Source organism: Elephantulus edwardii, unplaced genomic scaffold (assembly GCF_000299155.1).
Source record: "Elephantulus edwardii isolate Elephantulus edwardi_28Jun2011 unplaced genomic scaffold, EleEdw1.0 scaffold00042, whole genome shotgun sequence".
Classification (NCBI taxonomy): domain Eukaryota; kingdom Metazoa; phylum Chordata; class Mammalia; order Macroscelidea; family Macroscelididae; genus Elephantulus; species Elephantulus edwardii.
Window position 1 is genome coordinate 2,858,747 of NW_006399792.1, and position 25,445 is coordinate 2,884,191.

The 25,445-nt window shown below is 37.7% G+C and overlaps 1 protein-coding gene across 3 annotated transcripts in view; it reads left to right on the plus strand.

The window, feature by feature from the left end:
- The first annotated feature begins 294 nt into the window (after window positions 1-294).
- Window positions 295-25,445, plus strand: part of MAPK10 (mitogen-activated protein kinase 10) — a 487,811-nt gene continuing 462,660 nt past the window's right edge. Inside the window, exons 1-2 of one of the 3 annotated variants that reach the window (XM_006885244.1) lie at window positions 295-714; window positions 8,275-8,389. The gene's annotated coding sequence lies outside the window, so the exon portion shown is untranslated. Of the gene's footprint in view, window positions 715-8,272; window positions 8,390-25,445 lie in introns of those variants that run through there. The other 2 variants (XM_006885247.1, XM_006885246.1) reach the window with 2 other exon arrangements.

The following is a 25,445-nucleotide window of genomic DNA, read 5'->3' on the forward strand; positions in this document are numbered from 1 at the left end:
CTGCAAACACACCCAGAACTCCATCGCGGACACCATTTCCCTGGGCTGTGCGGACTGGCTTCTTGGCATCCTAGTTGTCGGCAAGGACTGCCCATGGACTTTATGCCTACACATTTTGCCTGAACCACATTTCCCCAGAAAACACGGTGCATGTAGCGGCACTTCGACTTTTCCTCCTTCCCTTTTCCCCTCCTACCCCTCCCCTCCCTAGACCTCTCTGGGCTTTGACGTCATGTGTGCTCCTTTCAGTTGCCATAGCAACCCCATTCCCCAAGCCCTCTGTCCGTCTCCTCTGGTCGGTTCCACAATGGTACAGGCAGCATCACGCTGCACAATGGTTTCCAGGCAGTGAAAGAGGGTGATTCAGCAAGGCACTCTTCCTCTTCTTCTTTTAAAACCCCCCTTTCTCTTTTTATTTTTTTATGGGGGTGGGTGGTATCTGTTTTAAGCTTATCTTTTCCTTTTCTTTTTATATTTTTGCATTTTTCCTTTTTTTTCCTCCTCTCCCCTCAATTGCCAAGGGGCTTTGAGTGAGTGACTTTAAGGTCAAATTATCTTGAAAATTACCTATCCATCATTAATTTGACACAATCTCCCCACCTCTGAGGAGTCGCTTCCTTCTTACAGTTTGGAATGTGGTTAAGGAAAGACAAGTAGAGAGATTTTGGGGGCAAACACGACTGGATCAGGATCATAGTTCTCAGACACGGAATGGTAGGTGGTTCTTTGCTCATTCTGGGTTCTAACCTGTTTTTTGGAGGGTGGGGTGATGGCTATGGATTGCTCCTGGTGGGCCAGGAGAGCGAGGAAAGCGGGAGGCGGGGAAGGATGGGGTGGAAAGCAGGTTAATGAAGTAAACTCCCTATGAGGCAGGAAGCCACCAGCTCATGGCTTCTGCAAGGAGCATCTTTCTCCAGACTTGGGCGTGTGGCAACCTGTGCTTTTGGCATGAGGGGTAGCAGAGAGTGCAAAGGCTTCTTATTGTGACCAGGGATTTTAGACAATGCAGAGTTGAGAGAGAGAGAGAGAGAGAGAGAGAAGTGCTGACTTCAGTCTCATTTCTGAGAAACAGTGTAGTTCTATAGGAAATGAAAAATAATGTCTTTAAGTATGCATTTATGTTTATTTTGTGAGGGATACAACTTAAATATTATAGAACATATTTACATATTTTAGTAGGGAATGCTATGTGTATATATTGAAATGTATATAAAAATTATTTGTAAAGCTGTGAAACTAAAGGAATTAGTCTTTTAGAGAGCTTCTAAGCTAGATTTGGACTGGGAGAGAATTAGCAACAGGGGACAGGTTAAATGAAGAGGAAAAATTGTCACTGCAGTCCCATAGATAAGGGGTCCCTTTAAGAAAGTGATCCTCCAGTCACAGCAGGAACCATTTTTTTTAAATGGCAAGGTTCCCAGGTATTCTATGCTGGGATAGTGGATACTGTGTCCCCTGGAAATGTCAGAGCTTCTCTTGGGGAAAAAAATACATTATAAAAAATGAAGATGACAATGCTTATCAGAATCTGTTTGTGTGTACAGTAAAATAAATGCCTGAAAAATCTTCAAGTAAATCAAGTGAAAGATCTTTTATAAATGAGATTTTCTACATATTTTCCTTTCTATTTTTTTACATTTAAAATAGGAGACTATCTTTCCTTTTATCCTCATACAGAAAAACTCAAAACAACCAAAAACTTGCCAATGTGCTGCAACTGAGCTACAGTAAAAGAATGACTTATCTCACGGCAGTCTATTCTGAAGCCATCACAAGGTTGTTTACATGAACTGCCTTTGCTGCAGAGCCTCACAGTGTCTTGCAACAACCCTCTCTGCTTCGGCTGTGTGGAGGATAACTTTCATAAAAGAACTGGAGACAGCCTAAGTCATATGGGATAGGTCACAGTTCAGCTAGGAGAAAAATGAGTATTAATGCACCAGACTTGCCAGAGTGAGGTCCAATTTCTGTTTCTATCCCTAAATCTGCTGCTTGTCAGACCCTTGAAAGTCTCCTAGAATGCTGATCAAAACATTGGAAATGGTTATAGGAATGAACACTCTTCTGAGAGAGGGTTCTACAAATTTCCTATCTTAGGTGAGCTTCTGTACCAATATGTTATTGCTTGTGAATCAACTCATAGGCTTCTAGCTTACCCTGAACCTTTGGATTGAAAATAAATTTGAGGCTATAACAATGTTGCTGCTTCCTGTATGTATCCCTACTTTACCTTGATCTTACTCCTAAAATTGACCTAAAGTACTTGCTTAGCTTATTGCATCACGTGGAACCAACTGGCTTTCCTCTTCCCTACCATGGGACCAGAAAATCAGATGACAAAGGTGGTATGACCTTAGACATTAGTCTTTATGCTTCCTCATTTGCATATCACTCCTTCCTGTTGTAGCAAAGTGTCTTTAATTTGATGGGCTCCTCTCCTTATGAAATCTTCTCAGTTTCTGTGCAAAGATTCCTCATGATGAGGGAGTAAGAAATGACAAGGAGAGTGGAAAAATCAGCTGCCTCCAGCTGCCTGCTTGCTCGCCCCAGAACAGCATCTGTTGTTGGGAGGAGTGTGTTTGCCGTGCTGGAGAGGGATGTTTATGAACAGATCCCAGAGGGACGGAGTGTGTTTTTGCTGTCATTGTCTGGTACGTCTGCAGCTATTAGTGTTTAATGGTTTCATAGCACACGGTCAATGTTTTTCAAGGTTAGAATGAACTGAGTGAGAGTTGATCAGGGATGCTATAATCTAGATGGAGAGTTTACATCCATGGAATGTAATTTCCCTTGTCATTCTGTCCTATAGGGATATTAGAAGGAAAAGGAATCTGCTTAACCTAAACAAATCGAAAAAGCCTACCATGCTTAAAGGCCTGTATTTATAGATAGAAGCATATTTTAAAGTTTTATTTTTGTTTCATGTAAACAAATCATTTTCTTTGGCTATAGTTGTCAGTCTTTATATGCTGATGATTAAGAATAAAAGGCAAGTTGGGTTGGTTTTTTTGGTTGTTGTTGTTAAAAGCAGATCTTTTCCCTTTCTGCTTCAGTCCTGCTTCAGGTCACATTTTTAGCTAAAGGACTTTGAGTGGAATTGGTTTGTTTAAACTGAATGATTGCTTGGTTGCTTATGAGAATAATGGGATCCCTTTAATTAAAAAAAAAAGTAAACAAATAGGCATTTTGAGTTCTTTCTCTGTTGCCCCTACAATAGCTTTTAAGCATTTGGTTGGATGTTGCAATACCTATGTACAAGATAGACACGAAAGTGCCCATCAATGACAGGATTTGGCTACGATGCCATATTTACTGCAGGCTTTCCCAGCAGCACCCCCACCCCTTTTCCCTCAGTACATCTATCACATCTGTTTCTCTAGGACCAAGGACTCATAGAAAAAGTTGAGTGTAAGGACTCTTGGGGGGAAAGGCTGGATTACTGGTAAAAAACATCATTAATTTTGTTTCTTTAGTAAATTGGATGTTTTTATAATATTGTCTAAGTCTAAGATGAGGCTTTGCTATGCTGATTCAGATAAAACATCATGCTGCATATTGATTGTTTTAAAGAGAAAATGCAATTTGAAATTGGAGCCTGTATTTAAAAAATTTGCCTAGCTGTGCATATTTTCATAGCAAAGGCGTAAAGGTTTTTTATTGTGTTTTCAGTTTTTCTTAAATTTTATCTTTTCATGGCAAAAGTGAGGGAAATGAATAATCTGTATTTTTTTTTTAAACTTAGGTGCTGTTCCTCCCACCCCCCTATAGTTGGTTGTGGGTTCCTTCATTTCTTAACAGTGGACTTTGGTAGAAAGAAAATCTGCAAAGTAGAAACCCCCGGTGATATTTAATAGAAACCCCAAGTGATGTTAAATAGAAGCATTTTATGTTAAGGAGCCCTGGTGCCATAGCATGTAACATGTTGGACTGCAACCCAGAAAGTTTGTGGTTCAAATCCGCCAAACACTCAGCTGGAAGGAGAAATAGTCTCCTCCCTTAAAGCAAATCAAATAAGGGTCCCTATGAGTCAGAATCGACTCAACAGCAATGCAACATAAATAGAAACATTTTAGCCTTGATAAATAGTCCTTAAACTATGCTCATTTTACGAACAAATTTTGTAGTTTAATTGATGTTTTGGATCATTAAATTCACTTTAACCTTTCTCATCTTTCTGATCCCTGGTGATATACAAAACTCAGAGGACCATAGAGATAATATTCCTAGGAATGGAAATGAAAGGTTTGAGAAAAAGGTAACTGGTGGATCCCTAACCAAAGCTACTCTGTAACTGTGTGGTGTCCTGGAGTAAGAGGAAACTCCCTTATTTGTGGAATGGCCAGCTCATCAATAAATGGGACTTTTGCCATATTTTTGTGGCAAGAAGTGGAAAGCAGTAACAGTGACATAAAAGTATCAGCGAGCTCGTGAAAGAAAAACTGCCTCCTGGTTTGTAGATGTTAACCGGCCTAGGTGCTCTGAGTGTATCCTGAAAATAGGTTGCGGAAAGTAATTGTCATCTTCTCTTATGTTAGGAATGGGATATGCAAGTCCTGGAAGTGAAGTGAAGCTCTTAAATACACTTACTTGGCCATGTTTAATCAGTATGTGTACTTCCTCTATCACAACACTCATACATCACAGTAGTTACCTGTTCAATTATCTATGAATTCCACTGGAGTCAGTGGGATGTACAAATGGTTAATACAGTTGGATGATAACCTAAAGGTTGAAGTGTATGTGTCCATACAGAAATGACTTCAGAAAAGACCTGGTGATATATTAAAAATCCAGTCACTGACAATCTAAGTGGCATACTTCCAACCTGGGACAGACATATGGGATTGTCACCAGTCAAAGGTGACTGGATGATAACTGGTACTGGTATTTTCCTCTAAATTGACATTTCTACTAGGAACTAACTATCTGACAGACAATAATCAAAGCCAAACCAGTTGTCTTGAATCAGTCCAGACTCATAATGACTACATGTGTTTCAGGGTAAAAATGAAGACCCCACAGGGTCGTCATGACCGGTACTTTTAGAAACCAAATAACCAGGACTTTCCTTGAGAGGGCACCCTGCATGGCATCAATCTTCCTATTATTAGCTGAGTGAATATCTTTTCCACCACCCAAACTCCATTTAATAGCTAGTCAAAACTCATTGCCGTTGGTTTACATCCAGTTTTTATAGCTGACCCTCTGTTGGTTTTCTGAGGTTGTAAATCATATGGAAGTATCTTCCCCCTCTTTCTTCCTCAGAACTTCTGGATTTGCAGTTGCAACTCTTTATGGACTTTACCACCACCCAGTTGGCTAGAGATCCTGAGCTGTCGAGAACTTCTCCAAAATGTTAAGCAGCAAGGGTTTCAGTTTAAACACTAAGGAGTCTGTGATCCAACCCATTGTATTATCAATGCATTTGAAAGTTGTTTGTTGTTATGTGCCGTCAAGTTACTTACAACTCATAGCGACCCTAAGTACAAAATCTCTAAACCCTGCCCAATCTCGACCCAACCTTGTCATCTCCAACACACCTACCCCCGCTATCCCAGTGACTGAATCAATCCATCTCATCAAGGATCTTCCTCTCTTGTTCTATTTCTTCACCTTCCCAAGCATGACGTCACTTTCTAAGGATTGGTCATTCCTTGAAACACGCCCAGAGTATGTCACACGAAACTTCAGAATACTTGTTTCCAAGGAGAAACCTGATTTCACCCTCTCTTGGATGAATCTGTTTGTTCTTCTAGCAGTCCATAGTATATTCAATACTCTTCTCCAGGACCACATCCCAAAGGGCCAATTCTTCTATCATCCCTTGTCATTGTCCAGCTTTCTGATACATAGCACCTAATTGTGAAGACTATGGGCCAGATCAGGCACACCTTAGTCTTCAGACTGACATCACTGCTCTTCAGTACTCTGGAGATGTTGCTGACAGCAGACATTCCCAATGAAATGTGCCTTTTGATTTCCTGTCTGCTGGTACGAAGAGTAATGATTGTGGAGCCAAGCAAACTAAAGCTGTTAACAATCTCAGTCTCTTTACCATTTATCATGATGCTGCCAATTGGCCCAGTGGTGGGAATCTTTGTTTTCTTGATATTGAGCTTTAATCAATATTGAATGCTGTGGCCCTTGACCCTCTGCAGCAAGTGCTTCAGATTCTCCTCTGTTTCAGCAAGCAGGGTTGTGTCATCTGCATAAGTCACGTTGTTGATAGTGTTGTTGTTGATTGTCGTCAAGTCAACTGCAACTTATTGTAACTCTATGAACAAAAGACCTAATGCTTTTCTGTAACTATCATCATTTCACCATGTCCATAGAGTTTCCAGAGGCATGTGGTTTAGGAAGTGGATGGATGCCACTCCTGCTTCCAAATCTGTTTTATAACTGGGAGCTCCACCATGCACTTTCCACATTGAGAAGCTATTCTGGTATTTGAAACCCCAATGACACAAGGTTCAGCATCATAGAAACCCAGGTTACTTCATAATACACATTGACAAAGAGTGATGTACAAAGTGGAAATGTTCCTGGAGGAACAGCACTAGTTTCATTTAGTAATGGTTAAGTGTCGTCAAGTCGAATACAACTGAGAGTAAGTTTTGCACAAAAGACCTAAACTCTGTTTTATGACTAACATAATTTCTGTACAGAACTCTGTTCTAGAACTACCATAATTTCTGTACATTTAAAGAGTTTAGTGAGTTTGTAGAGTTTCTAAGAGGCATCTAGTTTTAGGAAGTGGGTGTCACTCCTGCTTCCCAGCATAAATCAATCTGGAAGCTCACTCAAACACTGTACATAATGGGAAACAATTATGGTATTTGACAAGATTATGGAACAGTGTGCAGCATCACAGAAACACCAAGTTGTTTATGAGTGTCTTCCTCAAATCGTGATGCCACATTCCTCCTCATAGGGTCCAGCCTCCTGGATAATTTGTTTCGCTTATAGATTGAAAATGGAGATAGGACACATTCCTAGCACACACTTTTTCTGATTTTAAACCATAAAGTGTTTCCTTACTCTGATCTGACAACTGTCTCCTGGTACAAGTATAGGTTTCACATAAGCACAATTAAGTGTTCTGGGATTCCCATTCTTCTCAGAGTAAGCCACAGTTTGTTGTGATCCACACAGTCAAATGCCTTTTTGTAGTCAATGAAATAGTGAATAAGAATGACAGAAGAAGAATGGATGACTTTGAATTGTGGTGCTGAGACAGAGTACTAAATATCTCATGTACTGCCAAAGGAACAATGAGATAGAGAAAGACGGCGGAAGTGCAACCAGCATGTTCTTTAGAGACAAAGATGGTGAAACCCCATCTCACATACTTTCAGCATGCTAGGAAAAAACATTTTGGTAAAACTGGAGGATCAGAGAAAGAGAGGAAGACATGGAGTGACAGTGATTGCAGCAAGGGGGTTGAGCGTGGTGGAGATCATAAATATGCCACAGAATAAGGAATGTTTTTAATTTGTTGTTCACAGGATCGTTATGTGTTGTTATTGACTCAGTGTCACAAAGCAGTGTTGTTATGCACAGTCAACTTGGAACTGACTTGTGGTTGACCCTCTGTCAGGCTTTCAGAGGTTGTGAATAAATAGCATAGGAGGAGACTGCCCACTTTTCTCCAGTGGCTCAGCTGGTGAATCCAAAACACTTACTTTTTTTGGGGGCATAGCAGAACAATTCCCAGCCCACTAGGCCACCAGAGTTCCTCCATATCTCGTTGTTGTTGCTGTTGTTATGTGCTGTCGAGTCACTTGCCACTCACAGCGACCCTATCTATGTATAAGAGCCCCAAACCCTGCTCTATCCTGGGCCAACCTCACTGTCTCTGACACACCTACTCCCACCACCCCAATCACTGAATCGATCCATCTCATAGAGGGTCTTCCTCTCTTGTGCTGTCCCTCCAATGAAATCTTACATGAAAAACAGAATATGTAAAATTTCATATATAAATACATATGGCAGTGGAACTTACCTGGCTGTCATAAAGCCAGATATATCAGCCAGAATACCAATAACTACTTGCATTTATGCACATATATTTAAATGCCTAGCTGTTTGGGGGCTGATAATCAGAAAGTTCATGTGCTTGATTAAATTCTGCAGAGTTTACAACTCTGAGGATATTTCACTTTGTCTTCCCTTTGAGAGCAGTTTCTTTTAAGACTTTTTGCTAACTGCAGGTTAGAAATACTTGTTTAAAACTTAAAATCAAGCTTGTGTGTCTTTTGACTTTGGTTTTAGGCTAGTGTGAGAAGTTCCAGCAGCAGGACCATCTCTGATCTTCGTCATGGCAACTCATGCAAGAAGCTGTTGAATTAGACCTATTTCCTATAGATGAGAAACCACACAAGCAGTGGTGAGTTGCAAGTCTAAAAATGTTCCTTTGTGAGAAATACATATGTACCCATTGTTTTTGTGTATTAGTCTGAGGGAATATTATTTCAAATAACATCTTCTAAGAAAGTGAAATTGAGTAGAATAAAATGATTAATTGAAGGTGTGAAATTACTAGTGTACACATATCATAGTGTGAAGTCTTGTGATGTGTAGGTGTCTACTAAGGCAATATGAGCCACCACCATGGCTGAGCCCAGCCTGGGTAAGATGTAAGACTGCTGCAATGAACAATTTCATGTGGCTAAGTAACTATATTTACAGTGTTTCTTATGACTTCAACTCCATCTTCCATACTTTGGGCATTTTGCAAGGAGGGACCAGTCCTGGGAGAAGGACATCATGCTTGGAAGGATGGAGGGATGGTGCAGGAGAGGAAGAATCAGGATGAGATGGATTGACACAGTATTTGAGAAAATAAGGGTAGATGTGTCAAACAGTGAGACTGCCTCAGGAACGGGCAGTGCTCAGAACTATTGTACATAGGGTTGGTATGAATTGCAAATAACTCGATGGTATATAACATTACTTAGATGATAATTCTGTATTTTATCAACTTATTCTTCTAAAAATTTGAGTTTGGGTAAAATTATGGTGGTCAATTCCTTTCAGAAGTGTTTGTTTGTGTGTAAACACATAGTTTTTAACCTAACAGTTAAATCTTAAGATTTAGGGAAAGAGAAATTTCATTACCATCTTATAAAACTTAATTTATGGTATTTTAATCTACAAATCACTTTGCTTAATAAAAGCAATATTAAAAATACATTCAATTGTTCTGTGTTCTTGGAAGAATTTTGAAAGTTTCTTATAAAAACATCAGCACACACAAGCAGAATATCCTTTTTTTTAATCAAATACTTGAAGCCTCATAGTCACCAAAGTCAATAATCAATAGACACCAGCAGAGATGAATGAGTTATAATCTGTCAAATAACTTCTTTGAGAAATATGATAGGAGTGTTTGTAAGATTCCAAATGAAGCTGTTTTGAAGTGGTGATCAATATCTCTCTTTAATTTGCCTACTGGTTTATATAACTCTAGGTAGGTGGCCTATAACTTCAGAAAACTGATGAAATAAATCCTGTGGTTGTTTCACATCATAATTTTTATTCCAATTTTCATATAGTTTTTATGAGAAAGCAAATATCACTACATTGTGCTTGATCAAAATGTATTCAATGTTCAGTGATGTTTCTTGTAAAGTGAATAACATGTAACCAATAATGAATAATTTTATACCTAAAGTAAGGTCAATTTTATACAATTGAATCTAATATTTTGAGCTACATGTCTCTCCATGTGGAATAGGAGAAGAATAGTATATCGAGCCTAAGAAATATTTATTCATTAGGTAAGCATTTGATCAAACTTTTATGATGCACACTTTTGGTGTAGATAATACAGTTCGTGCCTTAAAGAAGTTTCAGGCTAGAAGCTTGAGAAAGCATGATTGTCTAGGGGCACAAGAAACTACAGCTGGGGCATAAGTGGGAGTGGCAGAGGCAGAACTGAACAGGAGGTGTATCATGAGGATTTACTCTGATGTTTTTTTTCCACAGTAAAGAGCTAGAGAAAGATTTTAAGTAGGGGAATGATATGTATGGACTATTTTATAATGAAAAATATATCATAAATATAGAAAATACACATATTGTTGTTGTAATGTGCCATCAAGTAGGAAATTACTTATACCTGACTCTTCAGAGGTTATCAGAGATTGCCTATTTTCTCCAGTGGAACAGCTGGTGGATTCAAATCACTTACCTTCAAGATGAGAGCACAACTCCTTACCCACTAGTGGAATTTAAAGAATATAAAGTAAACCTCCTACAGGTCCAGGAGTATAACCAGGATAATCACATGTACAGAATATACTCCCAATGAGTTCCTGTGAGCATTTTTCAGACTGCATCTCTTTCATTCCCGAATAAAAGTAAATACTGAGCACTACTTTGCTTTGTATTTTACTTATCCCTGTGATAGGATTATCATCTACATGTGCATTTGTAAACAACAAAGGCCAGTTTTGTTTGAAAGCCACTGTGACTGCAGCACTGGGCTTAAATGTATTGGAGATGATGAGGATAGCACAGGATAGAACAGAGTTCAGATCTGTTGTTCTTAGGGTTGCTCTGAGTTGTGCTTGACTTGAAGGCACCTAATAACAACAACATACATACCCCCCCACAATATATATGTATGTAATCAAAGTGTGTGTGTGTGTGTGTGTGTGTGTGTGTGTGTATACATATATATACAGTTGATTGCCTTCAAGTCGAGCACGACTCATAGCAACCCTATGAATAAAAGGCCTGAAGCCCCTCTACAACTATTGACATTTATCAATGTTCATGGAGCAAGCCCAGTCCCTGGGTAGCACAGATGATTAAGTGCTTGATTTTTAGCCAAAATGTTGGTGGTTTGAATTTAGCTGTAGGGGCTTTCAAATTTGCTTCTGAAAGGTCAGTCTTGAAAAATCCCATGGAGTTCAATTTTATTCTGACACACTTGGAATTTCCATGAATCAAATTTGACTTGTTGACAACTCTTAATAGCAATATATATTAACAATATACTTCAGTGGGTTTTCAGAGGCTATAGCTAGCACAGGAGAGCTCTAATCTTTCTCCTGCAGAAGGGCTGTCAGATTAGAATCTTCTGCCTTTGGATTCACAATGCAGCTCTTAAACACTAGGCCACGTCTATATAGGCAATGTTTATAAGTTCTTGAAGGTCAATAAGAACAGCTCTATTGTCTAGACATGTACACATCTACGGTAAACTTACCAAAGTTATGTTGTTGTTTGTTGTGTTCTGTGGAGTTGTAACTGACCCATGGCCGACCCTCCGGTGGGTTTTCAGAGGCAGTTTATCACATGGAAAGGGATTGCCCCTTTATACTAAAGGCACGAGTTTGATTTATTTTGTTGATGTTCAGAAGACACACAGCACACAGACATATACCACATCAACAATTTCTACTTGTACAATTCAGTAACACTGATTGCATTTGTTAAATTGTGCATCCATTCTCACCCTCCTTTTCTGCGTTGGTCTTATTCTAAGACCATAAACTCACTGCTCTTTAAGGCTCCTATTTATTCTTCCAAGTTACTGTTTGCCCATTTGATCTCTTACAGATTGATCTTGACAGAGCACAGTGCTCAAGGTAGACACAGTTTACTAGTTAAGCCAAACTCCTACTTGTTTTAAGGTTTCAGGTGCTATTTTTATTTAGTATAATGTTTAAAGATTATCCTAGGGCAATAGTTTCAGGGCTTATCCAGCCTCGTAGCTCCAGAATGTCCAGAGACCATGAGAATTTGAAATGGTAGTATGAATTTTCTCCCTTTTGAACAATATGTTTTCTTACTTGGTTATCGTGCTATAAACTGTGTGTAAGATTTTTCTATATAAATTCTTGCATAGTAAATGTAGCTTCTTCATTATAATTATATAATATTCCACTCTTTGAACATGCCAATGTTTGCTTATATAGTCTACTATTGATGAAAATGTAGATTGCTCATATTTAATATCAATATTATTGCTCATAGATTTTAGTACACATGGGAGAGAACTTTTCTAGAATAGGTATTGGGACAAGGAATGGCTGAATTTTAGACATGTATGCCTCCAGTTTTACTAAAATAAAATCTTTTTGTAATTTGTTCTATTCCTTTATGCACCCACTGACAGTATACGAGTAGTTCCACTTCTTCAGCAGCACATGGTTTAAAACTTCTTAAATTTTGCACTTCAAATGGAAACATAAATGGGCTAACATTGTTTTTAGGTGCCACTGAGTCAACTGTGACTCATAATGACCCTGTGAACAGCAGATCTGAGCCTTGCCCTGTCCTGCACAATTCTTAACCATCTCTGATGTGTTTGAGCCCTTTGTTACAGTCATTGTGTCAATCTTTCTTGTTGAGGGTCTTCTTCTCTTTCTTTGACCTTTCCTAGCATAAAGTCTTTTTCCAAGGATTTGTCCCTCCTGAAAACATTGCCAAAGTATGTGAACCAGAGTGTCACCATGCCACCCTCTAAGGATCCCCCTGGTTTCACTTTCTCTAAGGCCGACTTGTGTGTTCTTTTGGCAGTCCATGGGATAGTCAGTACTGTTCTCCAACACTACAACCCAAACATAATGATTCCTTTTCTGCCTTCCTTATTCCTTGTTCAATTCTCAGATGCGTACAAAACAACTGAAAATACCATGGCTTTGATCAGGGATTTCTTGATTGCTGTTACCATAGGTGTTAATTGTGGAGCCAAGTAAAACAAAATCACTGACAGCAGTCTGCCATTTTCCATAATACTGCCTATTGGTCCAGTGATGAGTATTTTTGTTTTCTTGGTATTGAGATATAATCCATATTGAGATATGTAGTCTTTGATCTTCTGCAGTAGGTACTTCAAGCTTTCTTCATATCTATAGTGATATTAATTTGCATTATTATTACTACTAACAAATAATAAAGTGGTTATGTTTTACTCACCTTTTATTTTCCTATCCTGAAAAAGGCCTGCTCAAGTTTTTATTAAAGTTATCTTTCAGAAAAATAAAAATCCAAACTCAATGCCATCAAGTCAGAACTTAGCCTCTAGTGGGCTTTTAGAGATGGTACATTTCAAAGGAGAAAATAGCCCATCTTTCTCTCATGGAGTCTCTGGTGAATTTGAACCACAGAGAGACACCGTCTTTGGGTTAGCAGCACACGTCCTTACCAAAATACTCTACAGCGTCTTTCAAAATAGTAACTAGAATTTCTTGAGTTCTGAAAGTACTTGATTAGTGTAAATGGCTAAGTGTTTAACTGTCAGCTGAAAGGTTACTGATTTGAATTTACCCAAAGTCACCTCAGAAGACAAGCCTGTGGTCAGTTCCTGAAAAGTTACAGTCTAGAAAACTCTGCATAGTAGTTTTCCTCCACATACATGGAGTTACTGAGTTGTAATAAACTAAAAGGTTTCTAACAATAAAGGGACAACAATTGAGTTATCATTGTATACTATCATACTGTTGTTCTATATGGTCAAGTTGTAATTGACTCATAGTTGATGCTCCATTGGGTTTCAGAGACGTAAATCACACAGGAGGAGGCTGTCCATCCTTTTCCATGGAGAAGTTGGTGGATTAGAATCATGTGCCCAGCCTCAAGTACCACTAGGTTACTGTTGTTGTTAGGTGTCATCAAGTCATAGGTGACTCATAGCAACCCTGTGAATGAAAGACCTGAATACTTGTATAATTTTCATCCTTTCTCTAGGTTCATAGAGTTTCCAGAAGGAAGCTATTGTGGAAGTGGATGTCTCTCCTGCTTCCAAGCTTGTTTAATCGGGGAGCTTCACCAAACACTGTCCACTATGAATAAACATTATCACATTTGACACATCTGTGTCACAGTGTTCAGCTTCACAACCACGAAGAGCTACCTCTGTATGGCAAGTGGACCAGGGCTATATGAGCTAGAAGGATGTTTGACCAAAAACAATTAAAAATAGGCCTGAGGGCTGCGGATTAAAGTCACCTACATATGTCTTGGTAGCATCACTTTCTATCCATTAGGCCAACTGAGCTCTCTCTGTGTTGCTACTAAAACTGTAAAAACATTTAATCCTCATATAATTTCTATGATTTACAAGTAAGAAAATTGAGGTTTTTGGAGAGATTAAAAAGCTTGATGATAATCACATAGCCCAGAAGCAACTGAATTAGCATTCAAGCTCAGGTCTTCCTGGCTTCTGAGTTCTTCAGTTTTCTGAATAGTGTTTGGAAGGGGATTATATCGGAGCCAGAGAGAACACTAAAATGAAATTGCAGCAATCCATTTAAGAAATAATAAATGTGTAGGGAGTACTGTATATGTAAATTCACATACTTATTGTATATATAAATGTATATATATATATATATGCTGTTGTTGTTGATTGCCATTAAATTGAGTACAACTCATACTGACCATATGAACAAAAGGCATTATAGTCGTTTATCAAAGTTCATAGAGTTTCCAGAGGCATATTGTTTAGGAAGTGACTGCCACTCCTACTCCTATTTACGTATATAGCACTGTATATATAAATATATAAAAATAATAAATGTATAGGCCTGGTGGTAAGCTGTGCTGCTCCACAGGAGCATGGGCAATCTCCTCCCACACAATTTATTGCCTCTGAAAACTTGCTAGAGAATCAGCTATGAGTCAGTTCTGATTTGACTCAACAACAACAAAAAGCCATGGAATTGCCAGTAGTGTATATGTACCAAGAAAGTGAACTTCATAATGGTTACAGTGGGTGAGGAACAGGCAGGATTTGAGATATACCAGGTTTTAATTTCTGCTGATAAGATAGATTAAAAATTAATCATTCAATGTTTATTTATATTCTAGGCATTGTGGTGATGCTAAGAATAAATCTTATGATTCAGAGATGGAATAAGAGATTAATTTAGCTCATGGAATCATACATTTTAAGGCTGAAAGAAACCGGAGTGTTTATTTGGGTCAATTCTTCACTATTTAAAGATGTAGAGACTGGTGTTAAACCAGAGACTATATGATCAAGATCATATGTTACTTTCAGATTAAAAATAAATACAAGACTTACAAAAACTGTAAAGAAATGTACAACTTCCCTAATTTCTTAATTAGTAAGTGGAAAGAACATAGTCTTCATTTTCTAAAAATTTCTCAGACAAATCACCTTTGTTATCTGCATAACGTAGGTTGTTGATGAGTCTACCTTCAATCTTGATGCCACATTCTTCTTCATAAAGCCCAACTTCCCTAATGATCTGTTCTGCATATAGATTGAAAAGGTATGGTGACAGGATGCATCCCTAATACACTCCTTTCCAGATTTTGAACCGTGTAGGGGTTCTTTGATCTGTTCTGAGGACTGCTTCCTGGTTCAAGTATAGATTTTTCATGAGCACAACCAAGTGTTGTGGACTTCCCATTCTTCTCAAGGTTAACCACAATTTGTTGTAATCTGCACAGATTTCAACCTAGACAATTCTATCAGGTGGTTCTTCTCTGTGATACATGTTGCTAGGAGTTGAAATTTATTTAATGAAAGCTGTGGTGATCTATTGGTAAGGAGTTGAGCTACACACCTGAAGGCATGATTTTGGAACCCACAAATTGCTCAGTGAGAGAAAGATGGGCAAATCTCCTCCCTGTGAGGTTTACTGCCTTAAAAGTCAGCTATGAGTTGGCTTGACAACTCAACAGTAGCAACAGGAACTGGTGGCTTGGTGGTAAGGAATTGTGCTCCCCACCCAAAGATATGCAGTTCAAATCCATCAACTACTCCAGGGGAGAAATATGGGCAATCTCTTCTGGTGAAATTTCTAGTTTCTGAAAACCTACTGGAAAATCAGCTATGAGTCAATTATAACTTGGCAACAATAATATATTATCTGAGTAGCACTTTAAGATTTTTTTCAAATTAAAGAAAAATCTGGAGGTTTGATGCATGGATATTACCTTGGAGCTTAAGAATTGTTTCAAGTCTACAAAATAATAATTTTTAAACAATATTCCCAGTGATTTTTAGAAACAGTAGTGTAAGATGTTCTATTTAGACCCACTTGAGACTTTATCAGCTGTTAATTCTTCCTGCAATTGTTTCCTGAGCCTTCAGTTAGGTGTTCATTCTTGCTGTTCTTACAGTGCTATGTGTATCTCTGAATCTCCATAGTGATGTCTGCTTATATGTCTGCAATAGAGTTTGCAGATATTTTGTGCTTGTAAAATTTAATGTCACATTTAGTGACCTGTGCTGGGAGAGCTAGCGTTTGAACCCAGAAAGTTTAACTCTATAGCATATGCTTTTCTGGGGGGAAAAAACCACTGGTTTGCATATAATAATTTATATACATAATGTTTTGACATGTACTTTGTGCCTTATACAACTATTAATATACATAATATTTTATATAATTAATTACTATTGCTCTATAGTTTCATTTCTCCATTGAAAATTTCCTAAACCTTGACCCCCCCTTCATTCACCAATCTCTGATATCCCAGTGATCGTTCCCCTTTCCTTTTCTTTTCTGCCCCCACCCTCGCCTTCCCCTTTTGAGCATTTAGAAATATCTTGCTCAGTTATCCTCCTATTATTATAATAGTGGCCTTATGCAATATTTGTCCTTCTGTAACTGAGATAGTGCACTCAGCATGATGTTCTCTAGTCTTTCCAAGTTGTTGTTATGTACCATCGAGTCGTCGACGACGCTTAGCGACCCTATGAGTTCTACAGTAATTTACAAAATTCTTTTTCCTTAGTGTTGCACAGTATTCCATTGTGTGACTGTACCACAGTATCTAAGTACATTCATTTATTGATGGGCTTTGGGCTATTTCCATTTCTTTGCTATTGTGAATATTGCTGCTATGTACATAGGTGTACATATGTCCACTCATGTTTTAGTTCTATTTTCCTTCGGATACTAGTGGAATAACTGGGTAAAAAGGAATTTCTGTGTTCAGCTTTTTGAGGAAACATCAAACTGCCTCCCATAGCTGTGTACCATTTTTCACTCCCACCAGCAGGAGCATCCTTTTTGTTTCATTGTATGGCATCCTTAGGTGAAGGATAAATAAAATCTGGACTTTAATTAAAAAACAAAACAAAACACCAAATCATCGACACTGGTGTGTCAAATGTGATAATGGTTACCCATGGTGGACAGTGTTTGGTGGCGCTCCCCGATTAAAACAAGCTTAGAAGCAGGAGTGGTATCTACTTCCAAAATAGTTTACCTCTGGAAACTCTATGAACTTGGAAAAACAATGAAAGTTATACAAGTTTCAGGTCTTTCGTTTATAGGGTCGCTATGAATTGTCTACAACTCAATGGCACTTAACAGCAACAACAACAACAACAACGAACCATTGATTTAGTTTTAATTCCAAGTAAGAGTAAGAACAGGATTTCCAAAAGAAATAAAAATAAAATATATCTTCCTCTGTGAAATGTCTTTCATCCATTTTATAATTGTATTACCAGTCTTTTTTTTTTTTTTTTGTGGAGGCTCTGTAGGGTTTTGTAAACTTTTGTTATGAGACTCTTGTCTGAAATGATATCACCAAATATTTTCCCCAGACAGCAGGTTTTTTTTCCACTATGCTGAAAAATGTTTTTGATGCACACAGGGACTTAATCTTTAGAAAGTCCCATTCATCAATTTTATCCTCTCCTTTTGTAAATTTTTGGCTGTACTTGTCAGCCTTTTTATACCATGAGTTCGGCCTTCTAAGCTTGGCACTACTTTGTCTCTTATGATCTGTATGGTTTTGGGCTTTACCCCTAGGTCTCTGATCCACCTTGAATTGATTTTTGTGTATGGTGAGAGGTGTGCATCACTGGCAATAAGAGAGAAGCAAATTAAAACCACAACAAGATACTGTATCACCCGAGTAACAGTGGTAAATTTTAACAGAACTGTAAATAATAAATGTTGGAGAGAGCATGTGGAGAGATATGGACTTTTATATACTGATGGTGGGATTATAAAATGGTACCACCACTCTGGAAAGCAGTTTCGTATTTCCTCTAAATGTTGAACATAGAAATTCCATATGACTCAGTTATTATACTGCTTGGAATATATCCCAAGAAAATGAAAAATGAAACACAAATGGATATTTGTAAACCAATCCTCACAGCAGTGTTATTCACCATTGCAAGAATATGGAAACAGCCCAAATGTCCAACCACAGTTTAATGGATTGAGAAACTGTGGTACATTCATACAATGGAAGTATGCAGGAGTAATGATTTAGAAAATTGCAGCATAACTTGGGAGGGAGTGGAGAGCACTATGTTAAGTGACCTAACTCAGTCCCATAAGGAAAAACACTGTGTATACCATTATTGTTGAAATAGATAACTAGTAAAACATGTATGAGGATCCAAGGGGGAGCGTGTAGGAGCAGAGCAGTGAGTTCGGGCAGGATGGTAATCATAGGGTTGCACAATTTGATGAAGCAGCGGTGGGTAAAAAAAAAAAAGAAAAGAAAAAGAAAAGATCTGGTGTGAAAAACAATGTATGTGAACTTTAACAAAATAAAAATTTATTTAAGAAGGTTCATAAACATAATCATAAAACATTTATGGAAATATATGTTACCAATGAAATAAGGGAAATTTTTGTTAGTTTAAATTCTGTTGTTGAGGATTCTTCAGCCAATGAGGCATGCTTATTCTCGCAAAGTACTGGTTTGATAGGGCTGGGAAAATCAGAAATTAGCTATCTAAAAGGAATATTTTAAGGTCTCAGACATGAAGTAACTAGCTTACATGCTTTTACAAGGTAATTAATAAGATGATTATAAGAGAAAACCCCCATAATATACATTAACAAAATAAATGAAAGATTGTATACAACACAATGTAAATGCATAAAATAAAAAGTATGTGAATGATAAAGATACTATTTTTAAAAAGATTTTTAAAAGCCTAATAAAAATATTCACATAGTTGAAAAAATATGTTTTTCTGCTTTTCTTTTTTTGTCATTTAAAAATATTTTTTATTGGTCTGCCTGTAGTTATTCATATACCTTGTGCTATGTTCATGTACATTGTGCTCTATACAGTTGTTCATATATATTGTATTTTATGTAATGAATTACTATTGATCTATGCCAATTATCACACTGTTTTATTCAAGTCTGCATTGAATCTTTCCTGTTCATTCAGTCTCTTCCAACCAACTACTGACTTCTGCTGTCTTGGTGATTTTTTTCCCTGCCCCTTTCTCCTGCCCTATTTCCCCCATCATTTATACATATCTTGCTTAGTTATCCTATTCACACAGCAGTGGTCTTTTGCAATATTTGACCTCTGTTACTGAATTAATTCACTCAGCATAATGCTTGCTATCCTCTCCTATGTTGTATAGTATTTTACAAAATGTTCCTTAGTGCTGTATAGTATTTCATTATGTGAATATATCACCACAATTTCTCAACCCATTAGTCTGTTGATGGGCATTAGGGTTACAAAAGTTAGCCAGGTGAGAAATTAAGTTTTTAAGACAATTTAACCTTGGTAAGTCCAAGATAAATGCCCCTATTATTATTTACAATTTCAAATATTTTTTCCCACTCATTAGTGGAAACTTGGGCTTTATCACCCATAAAGGTGAATTGAGTCTGTGACTCTGAGTGTTCCCAAATAATTGAATGACAGACCAGGAAAGTATATTTAATGTTTTCATTAAGAACAGAGTGTTCTCCTACAGCATTTTTTTGAGAATGAGTTAGCAAAATTTCTAGAATCTCTTAAGTTGCTTAATGAAGAATTAAATGTGCTCTGTCAGCCACTACCAGACAATCAACAAATAAATTAAAAGTAAAAAATCTAAATGTTATCTGAGTTAATATAAGAATAAAAAATCTAAATGTTAACTGAGTTAATATAAGAAGTATTTTTAGCTTAAGGTTTGTTGGGAAATTTAGTCTACAGTTAACTGCATTCGTTATATATGACAATGCATTATTTATAATATCCTCGTTGTTATCTCCTCCAACTCCTGACAATCCCGTAATTGTTAAAGTGGCTGGGTTTTCTGAAGTAGATCACCAGGTCTTTCTTCTGAGGCATCTCTGAATGGATTTGAACCCTAGACTTTCAGTTAAGAAAGCACATTAGCAATTTTCAACACCTAGGAACTACAATATACAACATGAACCAGCAAAAATTTGCTGTTCAATCACTTCCAGCTCCTGAAGATCTTATACATGTCAGAGCAGCACCATGCTCCACATATTTTTATTTTCCTTTAAATTTTATTTATGTAATTTCTTTTGTGTGTTATAGAACCTGTCTTTCAATATGATTTTTTTTCTAGCCATTATTTTATTTTGCTGTGTAGATAGGAGGGACTATGTGAATCTAGCCTGTTAGCCTATCCTTAAGGGGATTGGCTATCTATCATTCCACAAGAGGATTGGCCAGTTTCAACAAATTTACAAGGAGATTGGCTAGTCTCATCAATAATTTGAACAGCTCTAGCCACAGAGAGAGATAATCTGGCCCCATTGAAGAGAAAACAAGAAAATATAAGATGCTCTTCCTGCTCCAGCTACACTTATGGCAGCAACACCTATGGCCAAACTAGATATCTGACATGAAATGAAACCTCTGAGGTGTGTGGAGAGAGCCGAATTTTGCAAAACTGAGAACTTTGTTGGACAACTGAGGGTGGGAAGACAATATTATTGGTAGGACTGAAAACTTGGAACACTGGCCTGGAGCCTGGAGGCAAAGGTCCCTGTGTGCATATTTTGAGAGCTATCTTGAATATATTTTATTATTACTCTGTATTATAACTTTTTGACTTCCCTAATAGGGTTCATTATGGTCTATGAGTTATCACATTGGGTTTTAGACCCAGAAAACAGTAAGATTGGTATTAAGATGAGTAGAAAGATGTATGGGAGCATGGGGATGTGTCTGAACTCACAGGGATTGGTTTTGTGTTATTGATGCTGTAGATAAGGACAGTTCCCCTTTGTGATGTATATAAAGGTTGTCCCCACATGGCCCTTGCTTTTTTACATGTGTAAACAGAGAATACCACAAGCCAATTCAATAATTTATAGTGTCACTAAATGTACTAATGATTACATTCCATTCTTTCAGTTGTAAAAAAATTAGTTGGCTAAGGTCATTTGCAGGAGCCTGGTTGTACAGAAGCTTGTTGGCTGGGATTGGCAAGCATTAGGGTGGAATGCTGATTTGCTATGGGGAGTGAGATGATGTGATAAGACCTCCTATTTAAAAACTCATTAGGGCCCTCAGGTGAGGTTTAAATTTTTTTGTCAAACATTCTTCTAAGTGGTATAGCACTTGTCTGTGCGCTGAAAATTGCGACACTGATGTGCTAAATACAATAACGGTTTCTCATGGTGGGAAATGTTTGGTGGAGCTTGTTGAATATTTAAATAAAGCTTGGAAGCAGGAGTGGCATCCTCTTTCAAAATAGCTTGCCTCCAGAAACTCTATGAACATGAAGAGACAACCAAAGTTATAAAAGTGTTCAGGTCTTTTGTTCATAGGGTCGCTATGAGTCATCTATGACTCGATGGCACTTAACAACAACAACAACAACCAGAGGTTTGGATTTATTTCCAATTGTCTTCAGCCCAGTTTCCTTCATTGTGCATTGGGGTACAAGTATGTGTTTGAATCACTATCAAGTCTTATGTATGACTTCCACTGCTTTCTGTGTCTATTATACTAGAATTTAGTTGCTTTTTAATTATAACTATTGTTTCTGTTGTTATGTGTCTTTGAGTCACTTGCAACTCATTGTAACAATATGCACAATAGCTCCAAAACCTACTCTATTCTGTGCCAACCTTACTATCTCTCATTACCCCAGTTACTAAATCCATCCCCCTAATCGAGGGTCATCCTTTTCTGTGCTGTCCCTCCACCCTCGCAAGCATGATGTCCCTCTCCAAGGACTGGTCTCTTCTTGCAACATGTCCAAAGTATGTCAGACGAAGCCTCAGAATCCTTGCCTCCAAGGAGCAGCCTAGGTTAGCCCTCTCTAGGATGAACGTGTTTGTTCTTCTGACAGTCCATTGTATATTCAATACTCTTCTCCAGCATGTTCAAAAGCACCAATTCTCTTTCTATCATTCCTAGTCATTGTCCAGCTTGCTTTCTGACATATAGCAAGTAATTGTGAACGCTATGGTCTGGATCAGGCTCACATTGGTCTCCAGACTGATATTGTTCTTTTTAGTCCTCTGGAGACGTCTTTGACAGCAGACTTTCTCAATACAATCCATTTTTTTAATTTTCTGGATGCTGTTACCAAGAGTGTTGATTTTGGAGCCAAGCAAACTACAGTTATTAACAATCTCAGTATTTTCACCATCCATCATGAAGCTGCCAGTTGTCCTAGGGGTGAGAATCTTTGTTTACTTGATATTGAGCTTCAATCGATATTGAAGGCTGCGGATATTGAAGGTCAAGACCTTCTGCAGCAAGTGCCTCAGGTCCTCCTCGGTTTCATCATTCAAGGTTGTGTCATCTTCATAATTCAGGTTGTTGATGAGTCTTCCTCCAAGCCTGATACCACACTCCTCTTCATTGAACTCAGCATCCAAGATGATATAGATTGAAAAGGTATGGAGATAGGGCACATCCCTGGATTATACCCTTCTTGATTTTGAACCATGCAATGTTTCCTTGCATGGACAACTGCTTCCTGGTCCAAGTATAGGTTTCGTATAAGCACAATCAAATGTTCTGGGATTCCCATTCTTCTCAGAGTCAGTCACAGTTTGTTATGGTCCGCACAGTCAAATGACTTTGCATAGTTAATGAAACACAGATAGACATTCCTCTTGTAGAAATATGAGTCCTTCTACTTTGTCTATATCTTTCAACTTTGCTTTAGATATTCTGGGTCTCTTGACTTCCTATACAAAGTTGAGGGCTGTTTTGTTCATTTATTTATTTTTTTCTGTGAAGAAGGCTGTTGAAATTTTTATTGAAATTGTGTTGAATCTATAGACGCTTTTTCTTTTTTAAAAAAGAACTGGTTTATTTACAAAGTTTGGATACATTGTTTTTCACACCATATCTTTCCATTTCCTTTGCTACCCCCACACATCAAATCATGTGATCATAACATTAGCCTGCCCACCCACACCCACACCCATACTCATCCCTCTGCTTCCACTCTCCCTGCCCCCCTTGGATCCTTATACTCATTCTACAATAATGGTTTTATACAGTAATCATCCTTGTGGGACTGAGTTAGTTCACTCCATATAATGCTCTTGTTTCATAGGTTTTTCAATAACTGATATTCTGGCGTAAAACATGAGGCCTGTTTTGAGACATCTCCAACTGTTAGGTTAGTATTTATCATCTATACTAAATATTAAAAAAACACAAACCTATGTTGGCTTTTTTCACATTTTTGTATTTTTGGAAATGAAAGATGGTTTTTAGGTGCTTTAAACCCCTAAGGGCACTCTTAACTGCCTTCATATTTGGCTTGTTTGATCTTGACATTATTTAGAAAGTAATATATGCCTTAACAGTCAACAATACTCTGCTTTAGAGCTTGATTTACTAAGTTTTAAAAATGCTGCCCATCCATTAGTATTTTCCTCCCCACCCACTAAAAGGTTGAAAATATATCATACAAAATCTATATGAACTAGGGAGCCTGGAGGTAAGGAGTTACACTGGCAACCCAAAGGTACACAGTTTGAATCTACCAGCTGCTCCACAGAAGGAAGGTGGACAATTTCCCATTGTGCAAATTACTTTCTCTGAAAACCTGTTTTAAGTCAGTTTCAATTTGATGATCTCTAGTAATAAAACAACACAGGTGAAATTAAGCCAACTCAACCCTCTTGTCATTGCCTACAGTCCAACTCATGGTGATCCTCTAAGGAGTATCTGAGTCTATAAAGAGAGCAGGGTGTCCTCTTTTTCTTGTGGAGCTGCTGGTAGATTTGAACTTCTTACATTTTGATTAGCAGCCCAGAATGTAATGCACTATATCATCAGGGCTTCTTATGCGAAATAGTGGGTAGGGAAGAGGTAAAGATATTTTTTAAGTATGCTGTGCATTTTGATCAAATACAAGTACTTACTTGTGATCATATTGCCAAATGAAGCTCAAGCAACAATATGAAGAGCCACAGGCAGTGATGGCTAATTCTCTGAATGTTTCTAGTCTTTGTTGTGTGTGTAGACTTTGAACTCTGTGATACAACTTAAGGAGGCAATGCATTCTGCTTTTGAACTATGTTTCTGGCCCTAATATATAATGAGTGAAATTCCAATTTGCTCTGTTAGTTGAGTGTTTTGACTGATTTTATGAAAATCGAAATGTATGCAGCATCTTGACTGGCTTGTTAATCTGATAAACTATATCGAGCTAATAATATGTGAATTTCTAATAATGGATTTTGAATCATAGATTATATTCACACCTGGATAAATGTCTATCACTGAACTAGCAGGACAATGAAATAACGAAATGTATAGAAAAGTTTTTATTTGAAAAGAGAATCAAGGCTGGTATTGATCAGCGTGCTTTGCAGAGATTTAGCAGACTATTTTTAAAGTTTTAATTGCATTATCTCTGTAAAAGGAATAAGTCTTGATGTTAGATTATCATCTCATTTCTGGGGTTAATTGTCCCTAGGGCAAATCTTGACCTGGCAGAGTTTCATATTTGTATTTTTAAAATCTATTTTTAATGGGTTTGCTTGCAAAGTTTCATATACATTGTGTTTCCCACTATACTTCATTCACATTGTGTTTCATACAATCATTACCATGTATTGTTTTATAAAATTAATCATTAGACTATGCCTATAATTACCCTGTATTTTCAGATCCCCAACAGACCTTTCTCATTTCCTTTACTCACTCCCTCCACCCACCAAATTGTGCAACCTGCGATTTTCCCCCTACCCATCCTTACCCCTCTGCTCTCACCCCTTCCACGACTGGGTCCTTATACTTCTTTTACTAGTAATCTATCAATTTTTACAATAATGGTATTATGTAGCATTTGTCTTTATGAGACTGAGTTAGTTCACTCAGCATAATGCTCTCCAGTCTCTCCAAAGTTATGCAGAATTTTTAAAAATCATAGCTCCTGTGTGTTGCATAGTACTCCCTTGTGTGAATGTGCCACCATTTCTCAATCCATTCTGTTGAGATTGGAAATTTGGGCTGTTTCCATGTTCTTGTGATGGTAAATAATGCTGCTATGAACATCAGGGTACAAATCTTCATTTGTGTCTCAGTTCTAATTTCCTTGGGTTATATTTCTGATAATACCTGGGTAACATAAAGATTCTATGTTCAACATTTGGAAGAATTACCTTCCAGAGTGGTTGTACTATTTTACAATTCCACCAAGAGTGTCTAAGAGTTTCCTCCTATCCACATCTGCTCCAACATATACTGCCCTGCGGAACTTTCCCATTGCTACTGGGGTGAGATAT